The following is a 13840-nucleotide window of genomic DNA, read 5'->3' as shown; positions in this document are numbered from 1 at the left end:
TGGCATTGTTGTTTGTTTATCCGGGGATAAAGATAACTATACGAGAATATAACTAGTCCGAATATTATTTCCTCTTCAGCAAGCTAAACTAATTTCCTGACACAATTGTTTACCATTTCAGACTCACAGATGAATCATGATGATAAATTTTCACACGAAATTGCCTTTGTATTTAAACAAATAAGAACAGGACTTATGCACTAATCTCAAAACTCAACAAATGATAATTAAGTAGGATTTTTCTATTATCCTACGTTAGTAACAACATTATACGGTCGTATATATAAGTGCAATGTCGAATTCTAGAACATTATAGTTCACTTTAATCACCTAATTATTTATCAGGGATATTCTTAAATAACCATCTTAGACATTGCATTTAGAAATTTAAATGTAAATTTGTTGTGTCCCCTAAATTGAATCGAGACACTGTGTTTGCATTCCATTAATAATAAAGTTATTTATGCCTCATACTGAATATAAGTTAAATGTTAAATGTGTTGCTGGCGTTTTTTTTTTTTTTTTTTTTTTTTTTTTTTTGCTTATGTCGAGTAAATCAAAGACTTTGCCTTACAATTCAAGGAATCTGCTATTATAATACAAATGTAAAAACATATTGACATATAGGCAAAATGAAAATTATACGACAGAAGCCAAAGTGTTTGCTAGAGATTGCTTCAGTAATCATCTTCTCAGATTGTAATAAATTACATTGCACATTCTGCTTATAGATATGTCTATATGTAGCTATTGCAGTCGACTTTTAGTTGATAGTTACATGTGAGCGAAGGGAGGTACTACGAGAGATTTTGATCGAAAATAAAATTAAAATGGATTATTTTTTTTTAATTCACGGTGCACATTTCACTCCCTTGCGCAGGTTGCCAAATGTTTATTGATTGAATACAAACAAGTATCCAAAAGTAGGACATATCACAACTTGCTAACTTGCTGAATGGTTTGCTTGCTTTATTGATCGATAGATTCATTCATTTTCCGATCGATTAATTGACTGACATAAAAGATGGAAAAGAAATATATTACAAGAAAATTAATTATATTGTTAATTTGAATTTGTAGAAATATTAATTGTACAAAAGCATAGCTTGTCACCTTTCAAACGTTTCGATGTGTTTTTGAATACAGAAACGGCGGTTATAAATTGTTTTTTGAACCAGCTTAAAACCACCATTTATTATCTTTTATTAAATTGGAACAGACATATCTGAAACAAAAGCTAAAACTCAAAATGAGGAGGCATTTGAAGAACACATCTTAAACATCCTTATTTGAAATTAAAATTCAAACCAATAACAAGGGACAGCAGCATATTAAAAGGAACTGTTTTTGTTGTGATTTTCGTTGTTCTTGCTTTTTCCGACGCGGAAATGCAAAATGTAAGGTAATGTCCATTATGCCTCAGAAATTCTATTATTTTAATTTCTCAAAAGATTTATATTTTTGGAATCTTGTAACAGTTTCCAAACGATAACTCATGAGCCAAATAGACGAACTATCTTTGGGGTCATGTTCGTTACTCTGTCGGTAATTTGTGTAATTATATTGAATTATTTTATGTATTATACTGTCAGTCAAATACTATAATTGCGTGTGCATTTTGGTACCTTTGTGGCCCATTGTTTCAAGTTCTGTGGTAATTTCTTCTGTTGTGGATATCTTACATGTTAGTAATCCGTTGTTTTTTAAGATTATTAAACACGTGATTGACATTTCTTGACAATTATTAAAATATAAATTTCATAGGTATAATGTGACTTTAACGTAGAGGTAATAAATTGAATTGTATGCTTGGCCATTAAGATGAGTTTACTTTGCAAGATATTGTTTTGTTCAAGTTTTGTCAATGTTTAAAAGTCGTTCAGGATTATGCTTCTTTGTTCACATGTTTAGTTTGTTTCTATTTCTTCTTATTTTTGCCATATAAAATGTTTCTCATCGTCTCTCCTCTCTTACTTGGGTTTTACGTCATATCGACACAGTATAGGTCATATCGCGACGTTCCAGCTTGACTGGTGGAGGAAGAGCTCAGGTGCCCTTCCGTGAATTAGTTCGGGCACGAACGGGCACCTGAGTAGAACCACCGACGTTCCCTAAACTAGCTGGATAGTTTGTTTCTTTCCTTTGAAAATGTTTTGTTTGCCTTGATTCATTGTCATCACATTAGTCATCTCAATGAAACTTCAAGGTTGCTTAATTAAATGCTTTCTAAAAATAAACCTAGACAGTATATTCAATTACTTTTCCCAAGTGTCTAGATTTAGAACGGCGTGCTTAAATAACATACATATTACATAACACGGCTAATTAAATTTGTATTTGCCTATTGTAATTAAACAGTTAATATCACTTGGTCATATACAATAATTGCTTATAAAAATATTTGATTACCACAGAAAATACACATTGTTCATTTTTCACTTTGGCACGTATGTCTAGGATTAACACGGATTTTTTAGTGATGAACATTTTATCCTTTTCTACGAAAACAAACTATTATTCTTGATTGTTCAAGAATTATAATGATATTTAATACTATAATTAACACTATGCTTTTCGCATTTGTACTCTTAAAACCGTGAAGACTTGACGAATTTTTATAAAACTGATTTATTTTCATTTATTATATACAGAATAGGTACATATTTGAACATATTGTATTTTTGCTATATTTAATCATTCTGTTATTAATAAAGAAATATATTTTTCATATAAGAATCTGTAAAGAGCCACATCGTCAAAAGTAAAAAGGATTTTGATAGATGTTTTATTTTAACAACATTATTTAATTTGATAGTAAAATAACAAAACCAAATATAAATACAATAGTGGAAGAAATGTTATAAATGAAATTTGACATGTTGTATTACATGTTTCGGGGCAAGTGTTGGGAGACCTGTGATTATATCCGATTGTAATGCATCACTTAAATGGTACATATCTATTTAAAGATCTCCTCCAAAAAGACTTATTTCCATTTGCTGCAAAAACTTTGCATTGTAAGATGTTTATTTTCAAGTATAAATCGCCTTTTTAATTATGTTATATTTGGTTTCTAGTAAAGCAATGTAGGGAATAAGTAATGACGATTTTCTGTTCGGTATAATGCCAATTATTATCCATTTACAATATAAAGCATTAAATTTTGTTTTACCCGAACTACTCCTTTTAAATGTTTTATGTACAACCTAACTAATCAATCTTTGTTCCGTAAATGAAATAAAATCATTTAAAAGGGCACTTGAAAAGGTTTATGTTAGGCAAAAACGTTTTAAAGAAATAAGTTTTTTTTTTAAATCACGATGTGTTCTCCTGTACTGTTGAGGCGCCAATAAATATAGAAGAACCTTATGCTTCTAAGTAAAGTATTCGTGTCTGAGTAAATAAGGTAGATGACTTCAAACAACACAAATTGCCTCTTACCGCTGTGGCTTCGTATCCCACCTTGGACTTCAACAGTGCACTCAGAATTAATATTTATTTCCTCAGTAAAATAATTTACTTTCTGTAAAATTTAATGATAACAAAATATTGAAAATGGTTCACTTTGCAGATTTTGACGATATAAATAGTTAAAGAGCATGCTCAGTCGATTAAAGTATCGATGAACAGTAAAATTGAATTCAAGTGAGTGTTCACAATTGTGTTGACGGTATATGAAGATGCCTAGTTTTGACTAATCTGTGTACCACATTTAAGTTTACTGGTCTAGATAAAAGCTGTAACTAGTAAATGGCAACGTCTAGAGAATTTACGTAATTTGCTTTTTTTGCTTTAGTGATGCATCAACTACCAGACCTACGGTTAAGTTTAGCTTTAAAATGATAGAAAATATACATTACAGCTCCTTGTTATGTAAATTGTATAAAATCAAAACTGATGATAATTATTCAATATGTAAAACACAACAAATGTATCTTTTTATTTTCATCTTTACAGGATTTTTTTCAAAACGAAACTCGAAAACGGTTGTAAAGGTACTTATTTACCACTAGCTTGTTTGAAAATTGACACATGTATATTTTCAATAGATTTATAGTTGTGTAACTTTCGCTCTATTTACTTTCTAAATACATATAAACGAAACAAAAGCACAAGAGTACGCTTTAAATATGCTTTACGCTTTACCTTTTAATTATTTTATGAGTGTGCTGGGATCGTTCTATTTCTTAATATTTTGATTTTTTGTCTTCTGTGTTCCTTCCATTTTGTTATTTATTCTTGTACGTTGAGGGTATTTTTGTTATGAAAATTGTTTATGTTTTTTATCGTTTAAGCAGGAAAACTCACTTTATAATGGAAACAGGGGTTAAAATTGTAATGGATAAAAACTTTATAGTAGCGTTTAACAGATATATGAAAAAGTGTGCTCAGTTATTTTATTTATCCCATTTTCCTTTCAATTTTGTTCAATATAAGAATACTAAAATTCAAAGAATGCAATCATTAGTCAGGAAAATTTTCATCTTCATTTAATAGCCAATATATGTTGTTCAATAAACCCTGAATGTCGTCACACATTTATCGAAAAGCATACTCTACTTGTGTCTACTGGAAACTTTTAAATGAATGGTTTGACTTGTTGCAACGCAATAAACTTTTGTTGTGCTGAAAAGTAAAATTGCATACAAAATATAATTGATATAACATAAAAAAAATTTAGAAAAAGGGTGATCCCTCGAAAGTACCAAAAAATCACAATGTAATATGAAAACTCTATATTCGGTTTATGGTGATAATGTGTTAATTTGTTTATTTTCTACTTTAGAAAATGACACATAAAGCATAGAATTAAATAAATGGATGACATGATAAGTTCTTGTATTTAGATATTATGACGTTATAGAAAAATGTTCCATATTTCTATTTATCTTCTAGCATTTCAATAAAAAATATTTCAATGATTTTTAGATATATTTGTTCACCTTGTAACATTATACATGTATAAAATTATTTTTTTAGAAATTGCAATGTCTTGTACAAAAAAGAAAAAGAAGATATGTTGAATTGAATACCAGGCATCGAGCAAGTTTTCTTATTAAAGACTTTAAGAAGAACTGAGGTTAAAGTCTTACACACATAAAATTTGAAATTCCCTCATGTATAAAAGTGAAAAAGTTTAAATGGAAAATTATGCAAAGGATTTTTTTGGTTGATTTTTACCCCGATTTGAGTGATAAACTTTTTTCATTTATGGGTCATTTTGCCAAGTGAAATTAATTGTTCTTGCCAGAAGGAGTGAGCCAATGATATGAAAATTTGCACATAAGTTATGGATCCAGAATTACATGAAATGGTACACAAATCTTGGAAAAAAAAATTCTCTCTGTTTATGTCAAGTGGAGTCCCTTTCACTTAGGTACACGATCTATGTGCTATTTGCCTATTTTCCGTTTTATTAAATTGTAAATAATGACAAATTTCATGCAAATATCTTTGAAATAGTCTTTTTTAAACATTAACATTATAGAAATGTCATTAAATAGTAAAGAAAAAAGATTCAAAAGATTCAAAAATAGTCAAACCAGCTCAATCATACGTTCAATAAAATTTAACACTAATATATTGATCAATTTTATGTATCTTGAAATAAATAATCTTAAAACAAGCATTTAAATTCATGTATTCGTGCAAACAAAATGGGATACAGTAAATTAAAATGAAGACGTCGTATAAGATGTTTTGAAGCCAATGTATGTTGACTCGTTATTATATTCAATTGTAATGCATCATGTTAGTGGCATTTGCTCTTTGACATGATTCGTTTTAACATGAAGTATTAGTTTAAACATATTTTATTCATAAGCATACACAGTACATAATATACAATCATTCAATATATACAATGATGAAATGGATTAGAACGAAAGATATAAAATCTTATATAGTTCTTCTCCGACTCTATTTTGAATTAACAACAAAGTTATGAGACAATGTGTATGTGCATGAAGTATTAGCATTTGCTGCACATTATTCGCATTGCTAGACCTCTATCTTAAAGAATATATATAAATATGAATTTGAGCATGAGCACATTTGTGTTGTTTTGCCTTTGATATGCCAATTTGAAGACCTATATAACTACCATACTTTTCTGGTACCAAAGTATGCTGCCAAAGTATTATGAATTTATTCAACCCAAAAACTTGAATTGAATCTGTGAACACAATGATAGCATGATTTTTAAACAAATGATTTCGAATTGAAACTAAATGTTTTTTATGTTTAAATGAATTTTCAAACAACAACTGTCAATATATTTTAAAAATATTATTTCTGTCTGCAAAAGCAGTGTAGATTTAACATCGATCAACAAAAATACAGCTTTCGGTATAATGTTTATATATAAGTATTTAGTTTCTTATGATGAAATAGTCTTGAACTTAAAAACTATATTTTTATTTGTGTTTTGACCAAAAATGAAAAATATGTAGGTTCAATTAAGAAAACAATCCCATTAATAAAGTATTGATAAACAATTATAGATAATTCACTTAAAACGATGCTTTGACAATGGTATCATATGATTGGAATTGTTGCTGTATTTGACGAGCTTACCAGTAGAATATAACTTTGCTAACATTAAACGTTGATTTCTATAGAGGATTTTTAACTGCACCTTTTAAATAAACCTTTTACTATAAATACTACTTATAGTTACCCATAACAAAGAGGCAGTTTTATCTTAAAACATGAGTTTCCGTGAAAAAAAAATGCGGCTTAGACTGAAGTATTTATTAACTAGATAGATCAATGAATTATTCACGTAGTATACATGTTCGTTAATATATTACATTTTCTTTATCATCTAAATTTTACATTCGCATTTTTAGAGATATATTCTAAATAAATTTATAATATTATATGATTTGATAACGCTTTTGCGTGACAGAGCAGAAAGCTCTGTATCAAACAATTGGTTTGTGCAACATGAACAATAATCGAAAAAAACAATATTAATGTGTCTAGTCAACAAAATATATTGCATGGTCTTTTGGTTTATCGTTTAATTAGTTTTCTAAGTGATAAAATACAAATAGGAAAAGCGTGCTTGTGATAAACCAATAATGGCAACTACAGTGTCAGAAAAATTGCAATAAATATTTCAGAAACATTCCGTTTTATTAATACAGTCATAGCAATTTTAGCCGGATGTTTCTATCCATTATCCGTCTCGCCGGGGCGTAAACAAGCCCAAACACACATACATTGTCGGGACGTCAACGTCAGCGTCTGTGCACACATGTTAGTAAGATTTTGTTATGGTACAAGCTCTTGGAAAGAATGCATAGAAGACACTACATTGTATTTCAGTCTCTAATTATTGTTATTTTAGAGGACATGTGAATTATAATCTGAATAAAGTAAAATAACTAGGTATGCATGTACATGTATGAATGTGCTGAAGTTTGTATTTCAAAAATTGCAATCATAAATCGATTATAAAAACGGTAATAAATGCTTATTTTACAAAATTGAAACATCATTTGTGTAGTTTAGATTGTTTTTATAAAGAAATCATTAGAGTGCTTTGATCTAGATCTAAATAGCAAATAATATTTTACGTCATTAAAGCCGATACATGGACTTCTTTTGTTGGCATATTGTTGTTTGGACCTTTTACATATGCGCAGGAGCAACAATATCCATACGCATATAAATATTTTTCGATGTAATTACTTTTCATGGCGTTTCATAAATATAACTGAATATAAGATTATATTCCATTAAAGGGTGCAAAAAAAGTGTCTAGCCCGGAAAACAAATCATCCCCAGCAGCTGTTTTTATCCATCAGTACAAAAGGGTTCTACATGTATAGTTGATATTTTTTTATCTTTTTTTAAAAGAAATATATATGGTGTACTAGGGGAGACATAATATTTTTTTTAAATGTAAAGTAACTACACCTAGTACTCGGTTTTAAAAGTATATAACTTTTAAGAGGTATTTATTTGAAGTATCTTTTTTCACATTGTATAGAAGTGTTATTATTTGATTGAATTGTGTGATATGTGTGATATATGATGTGCTAATTTTGAAATGTAATGTTATTAAAATTTACCTTAAAAAATAAAAAGTTGAATGATATTCCTTGTTTTTGTTGATATCACATGCCTTTTTAAGTGTTCATTAAATAGCAGAAATAAACCATTATATGTAAAGTAAATATAGAGATAGTAAAGTTCATATAGACTGTTAAAGAAAAACAGCAAAGACATAGTTATTTTGATGTCAGCCCCTCAAACTAAAAATTGTCTCAAAGAAAAAAATAGCCAGTGCTAGCCCTGGGTAGCATGCCTAAGAGATTTTGAGGAGTCGGCCCGACTAAAGAATTGAAAATCGTTTTTTGAATGACAGAACACAAACATATTTGCCCGTTCATTGCTAATAAACAATGTTGCTTATTTTTAAAAAAAAGAATTAACTTTGATCAGAAGTTAAGTAATTTGATTATTATCATTATTCACCTAAAACGGTTGAGACAATGTATTTGTAAAAATGTAAAAACCGTAGTTTTCACCTGAATGTGTTATTTCCTGATAGCAGTTGCAATAATACTTTTATTGAGAAGCATATTCTTTGTCCATAGCTGTCTTACATTTGTGTACACGTGCGGCAATTGAATCTCGTCAAACAATTCAATGGAAAATAAAATGCATTAAGTAGAGGAGCGGAAATAGAATTTTTATACAAGTGTTCAATAAAGGTAATTAGAAAAATTGTGTACACGTTGTGTGTATAATGAAATTGATACTAAATACAAGTCATTTATAAGGAAATATATTGCTTGTGTTAATAAAAGCGTGCTCTTTACAATTTAATACTCTTTCTTTTGACGTAAGCCCATATTTCACATATCAGAAAAAGATGGTAAAGATTTAAATGTCACCCACAGATAATATGTCAACATGAAAACAAATTGAATTAAGTATAACAGAAAATTTATTGAATGGTTAATTATAGAATTTAAGAATGCGAAATGTCTTTTATATAAAGATACATGCAAATTGATATAACGTACGGCATAAATGACAATTATTCTATAAATAAGAAGGTTAAACATTTCCATGGTAACTATGTGCAAACAAATTACGGATATATTTTTTTGGGAAATTCTAGAAAGGGGAGACCCTTCGAAAGCAAAGGTATCAAATATCAAGTAGTTGCTTATTGCATAGTCATAAAAGCCGCATAAGAGGTTTTTTAATCTTTAATACTCAAAAACACCCAAAATACTCGTACAAGGTATTAGAGCTAAATAGTTCCAAAGGACTAGAAATAATAACAACACTGCAATGAAGTACGGGACAATTTTTTCAAGCAGCACTTTCTTACATTCTTAGTCATGACTTTATCTCTGTTTATCGAAGTGATGTGTATCTTTAAGTATCGAAACTTATATATATATATATCAAAAAGTGTTATTTTTATCTCTAAATGTAGTTTACGATGAATTGTATGTAAGCGTCATACTTATTTATATTTGTGTGTGAAAGTATGTTGCTATGTAAATATCGCATGTTCGGGATCTTTTACCTCGGTAGACACTTCCAATTTCAAAAACAAAGCAATTGACAAAATGCGTTTGGGCTTATATATAGAAAAGTCAATTTTATTTTTGTTCGCCTGGATGTAATTCATCAAAACAATCATTGTCTTTGTTAGCGTCGAAATTATGGATAATTTACCTTTTTGTCTAGTGTTTTGTCCGTAACTGTCTGAATGGAGAAGTCAATTATGACAAAATAGTATTATTTTGCATGTGTTTTCAAAATAAAGTACGTAGCATGTCTTAGAAAGCATGGTGAAGTGGTGGTAAAGAATGCAAAATGTATAGACAACGTGATTGAATGCCCAAATAATACAGAAAAATATAGCTATTTTCGGTCTAAAGTCCAAATTTACCTTATTTATATTCATCTTTTGATAGAATATTGCTACATTATAAATATAACAACCATACGGCAACTCAATATTTCGAAAATACTGAAATAATATTATGTTTTCTATATTCAAAGTGACATTTTGCTCAATCCTTTCGCTAAATAATTAATATGTTTCAAAAAATAGTTTTTTAACATAGCGATTGACCAATTATTGATACTGTAAAATGTTTTTGTTTAAAAATGTCTAAATTTTTTAAACCCAAAATGATCCCCAAACTTTTTTTTTAAAATTTTTAAAAGACACCGTTTTCTTTTTGAAAAAATTTATTTCAAAATTTTCCCTTGGGGGGAAGGGGGATAAATGATGTTTTTGGCTTTGAAAGGAATTTTAAACCTAAAACCCAATTTTTTGGAACATTTAAAGTTTATTGATTTTTACCAGTGCACTCCCATTTCCCCTTAAAGGGGAACAGGGATTCATTTTATTAGTTGATAGTTTAGGGGAAAAAGCCTTGAAGGGCTTATGATTTTTAAAAAATAAAACGTTGTTTTTCCCATTTCTTTTTTTATAAAATTTTGCATTTTGAATTATTTGTAGTTTGACCTTATAGGGAAGTAAACCCTGAACAATATATGAGGTCAATGTGTCTTTATATGATGTCGACCAATAATCATACGATGTGCATTTATGAATATATGATGTGGTACAATCATTATATACAGTCAACTTATCAATATAAGATGTCAATCTTTTCATTATACGATGTGCATCTATTATTATACGATGTGCATTTATTAATATATTATGTGGTTGCATCGTTATATACAGTCAACTTATCAATATATTATGTGAATCTTTCATTATACGATGTGCAGCTATTGTTATACGACCGCTGCTTTATATGAAGTGCAAACATCATTATATGGTGTGCTTCTGTCATTATACTGATGGGGTTAAATTTACCGGGTTATATCTCACTATGCACCGTTCGTGGCAACAGCAGGAAAACTCGAAGAAAAGAAATTCATATAGTGGTAAGCTGACTCTATATAAAGACAATTCTACATAATGTAGTGTTGTTTTGACTCTATGTAAGAATGATTCCACATAATATATTCGTAATTGCACATCATATAATGAAAGACTGGCATCATATAAGGATAAATTCACATCATATATTGTTAAGTTGACTCTATATAAGGATGGTTCCACATAATTTATTCATTAATGCGCATCGTATAATGAAAGACTGACATAATATAAGGACATGCTGACATCATATAATGTTAAGTTGACTCTATATAAAGATGGTTTCACATAATATTTCATTAATGCACATCGTATAATGAAAGACTGACATCATATAAGGACATGTTGACATCATATAAATAAATGTTAAGTTGACTTTATATAAAGACGGTTCCACATAATATATTCATTAATGCACATCGTATAATGAAAGACTGACATCATATAAGGACGTGTTGACATCATATAATGTTAAGTTGTCTCTATATAAAGACGGTTCCACATAATATATTCATTAATGCACATCGTATAATGAAAGACTGACATCATATAAGAACGTGTTGACATCATATAATGTTAAGTTGACTCTATATAAAGACGGTTCTACATAATATATTCATTAATGCACATCGTATAATGAAAGACTGACATCATATAAGGACATGTTGACATCATATAATGTTAAGTTGACTCTATATAAAGACGGTTCCACATAATATATTCATTAATGCACATCGTATAATGAAAGATTGACATCATAATTATAAGGACATATTGACATAATATATTGTTATTATGACTCTATATAAGGATGGTTTCACATAATATACTAAAAAATGCACATCGTATAATGATAGATTGACATCATATAAGGACGCGTTGACATCATATAATGCTGACTCTATATAAGAATTATTCCACATAATATATTCATAACTTCACATCATATAATGGCAGACTGACATCATATAAGGACAGATTGACATCATATATTGTTATTTTGACATAATATATTCAAAAATGCACAATGTATAATGATGGATTGACATCATATAAAAACACGTTGACATCACATATTGTTCAGTTGACTACATATAAAGATGGATCCACATAATATATTAATAAGTGCACATTGTATAAGGAAAGGTTGACTCAATATATTGCTATATGGATATAACAACATTTAGGTTTATAATTATAAGACAGTTAAGGCTTTCCATAGTTAGAACTGTTAACGTTTTAGGGGAGAGAATGTTTTAGCGGCATTGACTGCATTTAGCATTTAGTTCAAATCACAAAACTATGTGAAGGACGAATTTTAATATAACGTTTTCGTATGTAAAAATTTGAAAAGGGCACCGGTCAGACTGTTTTTTTTTTCACCCAGTGACATTTGGCATCCAACGGTTGTAATTCTATATATGAATATACCGTGTGGAATATTTATATAAAATTGTAAAAGATTAAAAGATTTTAATAAAAGTTAAAAGATTCAGGATTTCAGTTTCAAGTACAAATGTACATTAAATTTTTATGTTTGATGAATGATTGATTTTGCATTTTTTCTCACAATAGTTCTACTGCGTGACTAAATGAGTAAGAGATTCTCTTTTTCTAAAAATATTTTGACCTCTTTTTTGGTACTTAATGTGGATTGTCAGTGCCATTTGCTATGTGTAAATTACTTTCATTGTTTACTGCACAATATTTCCTCTTAGCCCCTAAATGGAACTGTAAAATTCACATCATAGGTCAGTCATATACCTTAAAGGACACCTGTATGCAAAATGTAAACAAATTTTACCGTACGGTTTACGAGTTCTGGAGATTTTTCTTAACAAAAACTCGGCTATTAGAAGGGCTCTTTTTCAGAAATGAGAAACTGTTAAATAAAATAAAAACTACATGGTAAAAATATTTCATATTTGACAAGCTCAGCCAATAAACTTTGAAAAAAAATTAGGCAAACTTTGAAAACAGCCTCTTTTTTGTTTTTTTGGGGATTTTTTGGGAAAGGGGGGGCCTGCAAAGTGGGAAAAAGGGTCGAACATTTTATTTAAAAAACAGTTTCTCATTTTAGTTTTATTCTATTGAACTTTTGAAAAAAGCAGGAACCATATTTGCATAATTTAGCCAAAAAATACTGATAATAATTTTTTAATTAAAACGGAACATTTTGTTAACCAAAAGAGTGGTCCGAGAAGCGCATAAAAGAATTTTGTTTGCCTCTTCTGGGGCTTTAATCTATGCCCCTCAGTTTTCAATGCAGTTGACAGTAGTTCTAGCCTATTTTGAATACTCTTCAAAGTGGAGGTTAATGCATTAGGTGAGTCATTACCTTAAGTACAGTTTTTTTTCAAAATTTTCATGATTAAATAGCATTATTTTGAGGCATGCTGCTTTAAAGGCCAAAATTTTAAGGGCTGAAGAGCAAATTTTAAATAGTGTCTGATATTTACAATATTTCTGACAGGGTACAGTTAATTTAAATTAACTCTTTTAACTGTATTTTTCAAATATGCGAGGAATATTATATTTTACATAATGTTGCTTTTACAGAAGCAAACAGCCACATCCAGATTCTAACAGATACATGCGCTACACTGGCGATATTAAAATTACTTAAAGCAGGCATGCACATTTTATATGCAAAATAAATTTAAAATAAAGCAATTTGTATTAGATATTATGGGAAACCATTGCTACTTCACAAGAAGCTCAATAACTGTTTTATATTTTTTATTCTAAACTGTATGCGTTTATTGTCCGTCTTGTTTTCATATCCTGACTACCTTTGTCTAGACAAAGGGAAAAATAAAAATATGCTTTAGTAGATATGTTCGTGAGTAAAAATTTTTAAAATTTAAAAATTTTTAATTTGTTTGGTGTTCAAGGATGTCTTAA

Source organism: Ruditapes philippinarum, unplaced genomic scaffold (assembly GCF_026571515.1).
Source record: "Ruditapes philippinarum isolate M1 unplaced genomic scaffold, ASM2657151v2 ctg2882_1_1_1_1, whole genome shotgun sequence".
Taxonomy (NCBI): domain Eukaryota; kingdom Metazoa; phylum Mollusca; class Bivalvia; order Venerida; family Veneridae; genus Ruditapes; species Ruditapes philippinarum.
The sequence above is the reverse complement of the archived record's forward strand: the minus strand, read 5'-3'. Positions refer to the sequence as shown.